At 42.4% G+C, this 10,082-nt stretch overlaps 3 non-coding genes across 3 annotated transcripts; 1 reads left to right on the forward strand and 2 right to left on the reverse strand.

Moving 5' to 3' along the window:
• Positions 1–255: 255 nt before the first annotated feature.
• trnas-aga lies at positions 256–337 on the reverse strand. The gene has a single exon. It is a non-coding gene; the product is annotated as a tRNA-Ser (tRNA).
• Positions 338–7,559: 7,222 nt separating this feature from the next.
• trnat-ugu lies at positions 7,560–7,632 on the forward strand. Its single transcript has one exon. It is a non-coding gene; the product is annotated as a tRNA-Thr (tRNA).
• A 1,703-nt stretch (positions 7,633–9,335) lies between these two features.
• trnam-cau lies at positions 9,336–9,407 on the reverse strand. Its single transcript has one exon. It is a non-coding gene; the product is annotated as a tRNA-Met (tRNA).
• Between the last annotated feature and the right edge of the window lie 675 nt (positions 9,408–10,082).

The raw sequence follows: 10,082 nt of genomic DNA on the forward strand, positions 1-10,082 counted from the left end.
TTTAATGCAAAACCATTTATGGAGATAAAACACAGAGAATACTGCAGAAACTCAACACGTTTCGTGGTACCTGTGGAAAGAGAAACAGCGCTGAAGTTTTGAGTATGGTAAGTTTCTTGTTCAGAACGCGTGTTCTCTGAATGTCAATAAATGACCAGACTCTCCGGTGGGGCAGTGAGACGGATTTTCTCGAGTTTGAGCAATAACTCATTGATCAGAAGGTTATTTGAAAAAAAAACGCACATGTTCAGGGAACGTAGTCGGCAGGATTCGAATCTGCGCGGGGAAACCCCAATGGATTTCTAATCCATCGCCTTAACCACTCGGCCACGACTACAGGGGTGATGCCGCCTTTTAACATTTCTCATGGAATGGGTTCAAAAGGAAAGCGGAGCATTCGGCTTGTCTTATCCGTGCCACAACCCTTATATTTCTTGTCAAACTGTACTTGATCAGAACGGAGATTGAATTGAACTACATTATTGAGAAATAGAGTGAATGGGAAGAATCCATTTCTATGAGCAAAGAGATTAATAGATCAATGGATTGAGAAAGAAAGATTTGTATTTTTTGTATTTTGAAAGCGCCTTTCACCACTATCTAAATCACAACCAATGGAGTACTTTTGAAGCAGATTCTTCATTGGCCAATCTAATGTGCAAATCAGGGCAGTTTGTTTAACCATAGGTCAAAAACGAAACAAAAACTCACAATTGGCGCTGGATGTGCCATGGAGTTCATAACTAACTTTGGGGGTTTGCTGTGCTCTGATTTACACCCGGGTGCGTAATCTCAGGGGAAGGTGTTGCCCATTTAATACAGAGATGAGGGGGATGTTCTCCCATTCAGACAGTAACAAATCTGTGGAATTCTTCCAACAGAGTTCTGATAAGGCTGGGTGTATTCAAGGCTGAGATAGACAGAGATTTAGTCATTTAGGGATTCAAGGGCGACTGTGATAAGGCAGAAAAGTGGAGTTGAGGATTAGCCATGATCTCATTTAAAGGTGTAATTGACTTGATGGGCCAAAATACTTCCATCTGTCCCAATGTCTTATCTGTCATTTGAAAAATGCGAGACAATTGTAAAGGAAGAAATTAAGGTCGTTTATAAAAGGTTATTGCAGTCAAACACAGTCAACATCGTTTGTTGAAAGGCAAATCACACTTGATAATTTTGCCAGATTTCTTCGGTAATATTACAAGCACAGTTGATACAGGCAAACGGCAGATGAAGTGCATTTGAATTTTTAACAGGCACTCAATAAGGAGCCATATCTCAGGTCATTGCACAAGGTGGGGGTTTACGCTGTTAGGTATAAATGAGCATGGGCTGCCCATTGTTTAATTAACATAAAATACAGAATCGAGATTAATGGTTATTTTTCAAGTTGGAAATAATGATTTGTGGAGTGTCAGAATGGTCAGTCATAGGGCTGCAATTATTTATCTCTGTATTAATGACTTGGAGGAAGTGCCAGAGTGTAATGTGTTCAGTTTTTCAGAAGATACGAAATAGGCGGAGGGCATGTTGTGATGAGGATATGTGAATCTGCAAAGGGATATAGATAGGTTGAGTGAGTGGACAAAAACTTGGCTCATGCAGTTTCATGTCGGCAGTGTGAGTTCTTGTACTTTGGTAGGAAGCGTCAAAAGGTAGACTACTATTAAAATCGAGAGAAATTTCCAAAAAAAGGGTACAAAGGAACCTGAGTGTTCTTGAGCATGAAGTAAACAGAGGTGAATGACATATTTATTTTTCTGGCAAAAAATGGTCTCCGTTCCGAAAGTTCACAATGAAAGAAACTATGTACGTGTAAATTATTCGAAGGCCAGGATATTTCCAGTGTTGTTCTATGGGACATATTTGATAAATTGTTTATGGTTCTGTAAACTTTATTTGCCATGGAGCTGGGAGTGGGAGAGGGGAAAATTAAGGTCACCCATGCTTATTGTCGTCCCTTTATCTGTCACACACAGTATCTGTTTTTTATACGCTTGTTTTCATGTTGTGGTTACTGTTAGTAGGCTTGTAGACTACACCCACTGGTGACTTCTTTCCCTCACTGTTCCTCATCTCTACATAAACAGATTCTACATGCTTATCTCCTGAATCAAGGTAATCTCTAACCATTGTACAAATGTCACCACAACCTTGGCATTTCACACGCCTCTGTATGCCTTCTTGCAATATTAATTGATCTTCTACTGTGTTACTATTGCATATATTAAGAGAAAATAAAAGGGAAAACAAACATTGCCGTGATTCGGATTCAAGTCGAAGCTGCTGTGGCTATATGCAGAGTATTGGCCATTAGCAGCACCAGAAACACAACAGAAATACTCATCAAATAGCATACTGAAATGAGTGGACATAATCTATCGAATTCAGGGCCATGGAGGATGTCAATGTCCAGCATTCGGAGTATGCAAAACTGAGGTTTACAGATTTCGATAGATTAAACATATTAAGAAATCATGGGATAGTGCAGAAAAATGGCAGTGAAGCAGGAGTTCATACATAATTTCATTGATCAGCGAGGCAGGTTCAATGGGCTGAGTGGCCATTTGTTATGTTTCAAAATAAAAACATTACTTTCTTATATTCACTTGGCAAATGTAATTAATATTCGGGTGGAAATGAAGTAATTCTTCTGGGCTGCGGTCTTGTATATATTTCTCAAATGTAAATCGAGTTTTACATCGGCTGCATCAGCAGTTTCCTCACACAAGGAAATAACCACTGTTGCAGAAGATCATTTAACCCCAGTTCCCAGCCCTGGAATCAGAGAAATTCAGTGCCCTAACATTCTATATATGGAGGGTCAATCGGATTCTAATCCTAAATCCCTATTCCGGTCAATCCCTGAAAAACTTGATAACCTTTGCTAAGCACAATATCTCTCTATCTGCCTTAAAAATATCCAAGAACTCTGCAGGTTGCAGCGGAGATTTACAAGAATGTTGCCAGGACTGGATAAGATGAAACTTTGCAGAATGTTTGGTTTGGCTGGGACTGTTCTCCTTGGAACACAGGAGGCTGACTGGAGTTTATAATCATATAACAGCATTTATTAACATTCAATATTCTTAGGGGCCTTGACAGCGTAAATATGGACAAATGCTTTCCCTGAGCATGACAGAGAAGGAGTTCAGGACATCATATCCGAATAAGGTTTAACCCATTTAATTCAGATATGAGGAGGAATTTCTTCGCTCGGGGCCAGTGAACTTGTGGAATTCTTTCCTGCAGACGGCTGTTGAAGCTGAATTGTTGGGTATTGTCAAACTGAGCGAGACAGACGTCTAATCAGTAAGATGGTCAAGAGGTACCCAGGTCAGGCAGCAGAATGGAGTTGAAGATTATCATTGAAAAATGCAGCAGACTCGTTGGGTCGAATATTTCTGCTCCGAATTTATTCCTACTGCTCCTCCATCATTTTGTCCATGGTCTTATTTAATCGATAGGTCCAATATTGTTTGGGGGGTGGACTTGGATAAAATTATAGTCTTAGTTTCACGCTGTCACGCCTTGTAGCTAATCACGGCCCTTTTACTCCGTTCTCTCTGCATTTGTTTTCCACCGATAACATTTTGGATTCTTCCAAACTGAATGTAAAGTCATTCTGAGTAAGACTGACTGCCAGCACCACCCCACAAACACTCAACGGCCTGGTTTATCTTTGTTAAGAAGCCCTGTCCACTGTGACTACTACACAACAGCAACATGGAGTCATTCTCTGTCTGAATTTTAAACCAAGGCTACAGTGGAGAAAGCTCCTTCCTAACGACGAGAACATTAAAGAAGCTACAACTTAACAGTGAAAGTTGGTTCATCAGTATTTCTTCTGCCTTGTTCCTTATTCCTTGTGTCAGTGAATTAAATGTGCCTCTCAGTCTGTCACAGGCTTTCACTTCTTTTGTTTTTACAGAGTCGTGCCTTTACACTTGGAAAATGCTGGGAATACTCACAATCCTGTCCCTCCCTACCCGCGAATAAGCATTTCTTTGATCAAAATAAAACATATCACACAGGAAGAAGAAATCTTCAGTGTCTTGGAAAACCTTCAGGTGGAGTCCTCTCAGTTCTCTGCTGTAATCTTAGCAAAAAGCTCATTCTCGCTTGGATTCTGTTCGTCACAGAGAGTTCGGGGAGATCGTGAAGATCCGATGCATCTTCAGTGCGTCCTATTTCTTGAATTTCAAAATTAGGCGATTTTCAGCTTCATGACTTTCGACTCATTGTTCTGTTGTCGTGGCAACAGTCAATTTTGAACAAAGTTTATGGGAAATTGCCAGTTTCTGAGGATTTGCAAATGGTTCAACGATCGACAAACGTCTTGGAAATGTTCGAAATGTGAAAAATTATTTGCAGAGAGAGAATAAAAAATTTTTTTTTCAGATCGCAAACATTTCTCATATGGCTATTCAAAATTGAATTAAGTGGCGGGAAAAAGCTGTTTAACTCGCTTCAATTCATTCAATTTGATGCAAACTCCACAGGTCATTGAAACATTCAAAAAAGGAATTAGATTTATCTCAGCGAAACGTGCGAATGTTACATTCAACTTTGGTCAGAATTTTTATCAGCTTAAAATAAAGAACTGCTGAGAGGAAGGGAGGGTTCAAAATGCAAAGAGACAGAGCCTTGTTTCTGGATTTCTTGGGTGGAGTTCGGAAAGTATGAAATGTTCCTAACATCATCGGAATGTGGTCGAATCATTAAGGCACCATTTTAAAGCGGGAATTGTGCCTCTGAGCGACGGTTTCCTTCCGACTCGAGAGGGTCTAGTTTTACTTTTTAATTGAAAAAATGTTCAGTTTCATTTATAGTTCTTCACGGAGAATGAACTGCCGATCTTATTCAGCTGCACGTGTACAATAAATTTCTTTAGACGTGAAGTCAAAGAAATTCGAAACCATTCCCCAACCGCCCACAGACTTTGTCTCACTGTTAAGGTGCCTCCTTAGGGACCGAGGGGTGCAGGTACATAATTCTTTGAAGTTTACATCACATATGGACAGAAAGGTTCAACAGGCTTTTGGCACGCCTGCCTTCATTGCTCAATCGTTTCAATTCAGGAGTTGGGAAAGTCATATTGAGGTTGGACAGAATGTTGGTGAGGCATCTTCTGGAATGCAGTGTGCAGTTTCGGTCGCACAATTACAGGAGGCATATAATTAAGCTGGCGAGTGTTAAGAAGAGGGTTACCAGGATGTTGCCTGGTATGAAAGGTTTGATTTATAAAGAAAGGTTGGCGAGATTTGGACTTTTTTCTCTGGTGCTTAGGAGGTTGAGAGGCGACCTGTCAGAAGTTCATAAAATAATGAGACGTGCAGATAGTACTAATTGTAGTTGTCTTTTCCCTAGGATGGGAGATTTCAAGACTAGGGGACATTCTTAAGTTGTGACGAAATATTTTTTTAAAAAAGATAGGAGAGGCAGAACTTTGCAATGACTGTTAATAAAACGATAGCAAGTTCCAGCAGAGAAACGGGTGACAGTAAAGCAGGCATACAAGGACGAACGTGTTTCGTTTGCCAGTGAAATTCACCGCTTCACAAAGTGGAGAATATTGAAGTGCAGCTGTGACGGCGATTATTTTGCTGGATATTCACCTTGCGAATGCTTTATCCGCCGGTATCCCTGATTACATCACAAGTCGACAGGATGAAAGCTGCAGCGAGACGTGTGGAGCCAGTGGTGTAATTGATACGGCGTCTGACTTTGGTTTGGAAGATTGAAATGTTGTATCCTCTCTCGCTCGAGTGAAGTTGACAGCTTTTCTACCCTTGCAAATTGACAGATGCTTCCGAAGAGGAATGTATGCCCAGCGCTGTTTTTGTCAGATTCCCAGCAGCTGAAGTGATTGGATCGCTGGGTTTTGGAAATTGAAAATTGAAATTGAAAGGTAAATGAGTAACATGAGTGTGGGGTTACTTCAGCTCACTGTCTATTTCATATCCCGGCTCATGGCAACAGTACCCATTGTCAGGAGAAACTGCTTGTGTTCCACATAAAGCTGCCTTTTGTCGGGGTACCTTGTGTACGTCGGGAGAAGCGGGTAGAACAGTGTGTGTATAATATCACAAAGACTGACACTGAGCCACACATTAAACGGTAAAGTTGATGTTGTTAACTTGCTCGCCCAGCTGGCTTGTTTTCGTTCAGACGTTTCGTCACCTTACCAGGTAACATCATGAGTGAGACTTCCGATGAAGCGATGTTGTTCTACTCCACTTTGAATTTATACTGCCCGGTCCGTTGCGGTGAGTTCTGTCATTTCCCGTTCTGTTCTGTATGGGTTGTATATGGGGTCCAATTCTATATGTTTGCTGATTGCATTATGGATTGAGAACAATGCTTCTCGGAATTCCCATGTGTGTCTATATTTGGCTTGGGCTACTACGGTTATGTTGTCCCAGTTAAACTGATGGCCTTCATTATCCGAGTGTACTGATATTAGGGAAAGTTCGTCGTGTCATTTTGCTGCTAGCTGATGTTCATGTATTCTGATGGCTAGTTTCCTTCCTGTCTCTCTGATACAATGTTTGTGGCAGTCGTTGTACGGTAGTTTGTAAACTACGTCGGTTCTGCATGTCGTGGGTATGTGGTCTTTAATCCTTCTGAGTGTTTGTCGGAGCATGGCTTTGGGCTTGTGTGCTACCGTAATTCCTAGTGGTCATAGGAGTTGTCAGTTCTGATATGTTCTTGATGTATGGCAGTGTAGCCAGTGTGTTAGGGCATAATGTGTCCTCTTTCTGTTGCTATTTAGTAGGCACCTGCGGATGAAATTGCAGGGATATCCGTTCAAAACGAAGATTTTGTATTGGTGTTCTTCCTCTCTCTGTATAGTTCTGGGTCGTTGCAATGAGTGGTGGCCCGTTTAAATAGTGGCCCGACACAGCTGAGTTTGTGGACCACTGACCTGAGTTAGTTGCCAAATTAAAAGTTTCCGAATCCCTCGAGGCACTGAACCGAGTTGTGATGTGCAAAGGACAACACACAAAGGAGAGTCCTTGTGTGATTGATCCAATGTGATCTGTATACCAGGGTAAACAGTGAAGACTGGTCTTCAGCACCCACGTTGAGCCTGGCTCCACTCGGCCGACAGTCAAATGTCACAAACTACCATCGCCCTTCACTTTTCCTGACCTCCCCTCTGTTCTTGTTATAAACTGATTACACGTCAGACAGTTGCAGCTGGCATTGCTGATGTGGAACTGTAACATGGAGTGAATCGATTTTGACTGGTCAATGACATAATTCTGCTTCTAAAGATCAGTCAATATTTCGTATTTATGACTGTAAATGTTAACCATTAACAGGCTATGGCAGTGAAGGCACCGAATCGTAATCACTGGACTACCAGGAAAGATCTGTTTATGTGACTCAGGATACTTTGATTCGGCCTTGCATTCTCCCGTCCTTCTGCACGTGATGCCCCTCTGCTCTGTTTCGGTTTTTTTCAGTCTTGGTTCATTATGCACAAGGTCTCCAATTATCTATTACGTTGTCGTTTCTAACACATGAGACCCTCTTCCCAAACTTATTTGACTGGCTCCATAGCTCAGTGGTTAGAGCACTGGTCCTGTAAATCAGTGCTCGTGAGTTCGAGTCTCATTGGGGCCTGTGGCAAGTTTTGCACACCCGCTGCTTCCAAGATCGACAGGAGCCCTTTCAATCTCAGCTGAAATTATGACAACATCATTTCCTGCACAGGCGAGAAATGTGTTTGAAATTCCACATTCCTGTTTGTCCGACCACGGACTTGATGAAGAGCATTCGGAATGGCAGGAAGCAGCTGACGTGAGCGAAGTTTGACCGGAAGAGCGAGGTGAAGCCGGAAAACTGCAGAGTGAGAGGTGAACAACGCAGGAGGAACACAAACCCGGGGCAGCTGCCGACTGCTTCCTTTTGTTGCTGTGAACAGGTTCTAGTTTTGAAGTCTGCACTGGGACAATAGAGCCAAGTGAGTGAAATTCTGCTTTCTGGGGGCTGCGCTCTCCTAAAGCCTCTGGCACTCTCGGTGGAAGGTGTCCTTGTTTGTTTCCTGCTATGAGTGAAAATGAGGTTCACTTCCCCGAGGGGGCATGAACACAGTTTTCCCATCTCAAACTTCAGTCTCATTGGTAGTGATGCGTGAGATTAAAATGTTACAGGGAAAATAACATTGAAATGAACACTTGAAACATGAGAGCACAAAAGGCTAAAAGGCCAAGTGCTGGAAACTGGGATGTTCGGTCTCTTTCCATACTGTAAAAACTCAATGATGCGATCATTTTGCAGGAGCAACTGATTACCAATGAAATAAAAGCCAGAAGCTGTGTTATTAAGAAATGATGCAAGTCTGCTTGTTCCCAGGTGGTCTAGTGGTGAAGGTACTGTAGTTTCACCACTGTTGCCTGGGCTCGAGGCCTGCTCAGGGAGTGAGGATTTATTGTCCTCACAATAACAGCAGCAAAGGCCGAGCAGTGCCTGGAGGGAATCCTTTTAATGTCTCGGATCAATGAATGTCCTGGCCACTTAAAGAAGGGAAGGTAGTTTAACTGTCTCTACTCAGTTGGACAGTTCACCCTTCATGTGCCTCTGATTCCCAGTTCTAAAGATTCAAAAAGTTGAGACGAGTGGATTTTTTAAAAATTCTGTTTTCTTTCCATTCCAAGGAGCTTCAGTGATTGAGTGGTTTGGGAATTTAAAAGGTGCCAAATGGCAGTGTGTGGTACTACTTCAGCTTCCCGTCCTCTGATGAAGCTGGGACACTGACTCCAATGTTCTCAGTGACATTTACTGATATGAGGCAGTGAAACAATTCCAGTTCCTGCAGATCAGATTCAAACCTGATCAGGGCATCAGAACAGTGAGAAAGATGAGCTGGGAATTTTAAAGAAGTTGCAAATTGTGCTTCAGCCACAGAGACAGGGAGAGTGACGTCATAAACCCATGGCGTCATTCCCGTGCAGAAAGAAGCCGTTCAGCCCATCGAATCCACGGCGACTCTCTGTCGCTTGCATCTCTCTGAGGTTATTCACAATCGGTGATATCTGTTCTAATAATGGTCAAATGTGTCTGTGCCGTGATGCTGTCTCCAACATGATTATCCTCTTGTTATTCATGTCTGAAACAGTATGTGCAATTACTGGAGATCTTGGAAAAGCACTGGAAGTAATAAGTTTCAACTACCCCAGTTTCGTCCCAACTCAGAGAAGACGAACGGTGAACAGGAGAAAACTGCTGCGATCTTGCCAAGTGTGTCACCTCACCTGTGTGCCAAAGTGAACGATTTATTGCAGACACCTGACTTTCCGCAAATCACAAATCGCGCTTATAAGGAATAGCAGAGGATGGTTTCGATCCATCGACCTCTGGGTTATGGGCCCAGCACGCTCCCGCTGCGCCACTCTGCTTGGTCGTGCTGTGTGCTTTTTAGGCTTTTAATTTGGCGTGTGGCATGTACCTTCAAGAACGAATTTTTTTAAAAATCATTGTTGTTGTGTAATACCCTGTTGCGCAGATGTGTCTCGCCTGTGTAAACATAACCTTTGTCTAATGCCCCACATTCTGTTACTCCCACATTCAGATTTCACTCAGAATCACAAAATTTGTCACAACACAGATGGAGGCCATGCAGCCCACCTTATCTGTGCCGCTATCCACAATGAGCAAATGAGTGTCATTTCATGTAATTCTCTTGCCTTCTCTGTGTAACTCTGCCCATTGTTATTTGTGACATAACCATCAAATTTCCTTTTGTGTTGATTGAATCTGCGTCTTTAGTACTGTTAGACAGCGTTTTAGTGACCCTGCCACTCTCTGCACAAAATTTCAGCTTTCTCTTCTCCAAGGAGAGCTTTCCCAACTTTCCCATCTAACTTCATTACGGACATTCCTCATACACGGCACCATTCACGTGAATCTGTTCAACGCTGTCTCCAATCACTTCGCATTCCCGCTTCCGCAAGTTCCACGCCCTGAACTGAGCAATAATGCAGCTGGAATTTTCACTCAGAGTCAGAATGCGTGGGCAAACAACCTGAAACACTTGTTTTTGATTTGAACAAGCATTCTCTTTGGCTGTGTTC

This window comes from Rhincodon typus, unplaced genomic scaffold (assembly GCF_021869965.1).
Source record: "Rhincodon typus isolate 14 unplaced genomic scaffold, sRhiTyp1.1 hic_rhity00004002, whole genome shotgun sequence".
In the NCBI taxonomy this organism is placed as follows: Eukaryota; Metazoa; Chordata; class Chondrichthyes; order Orectolobiformes; family Rhincodontidae; genus Rhincodon; species Rhincodon typus.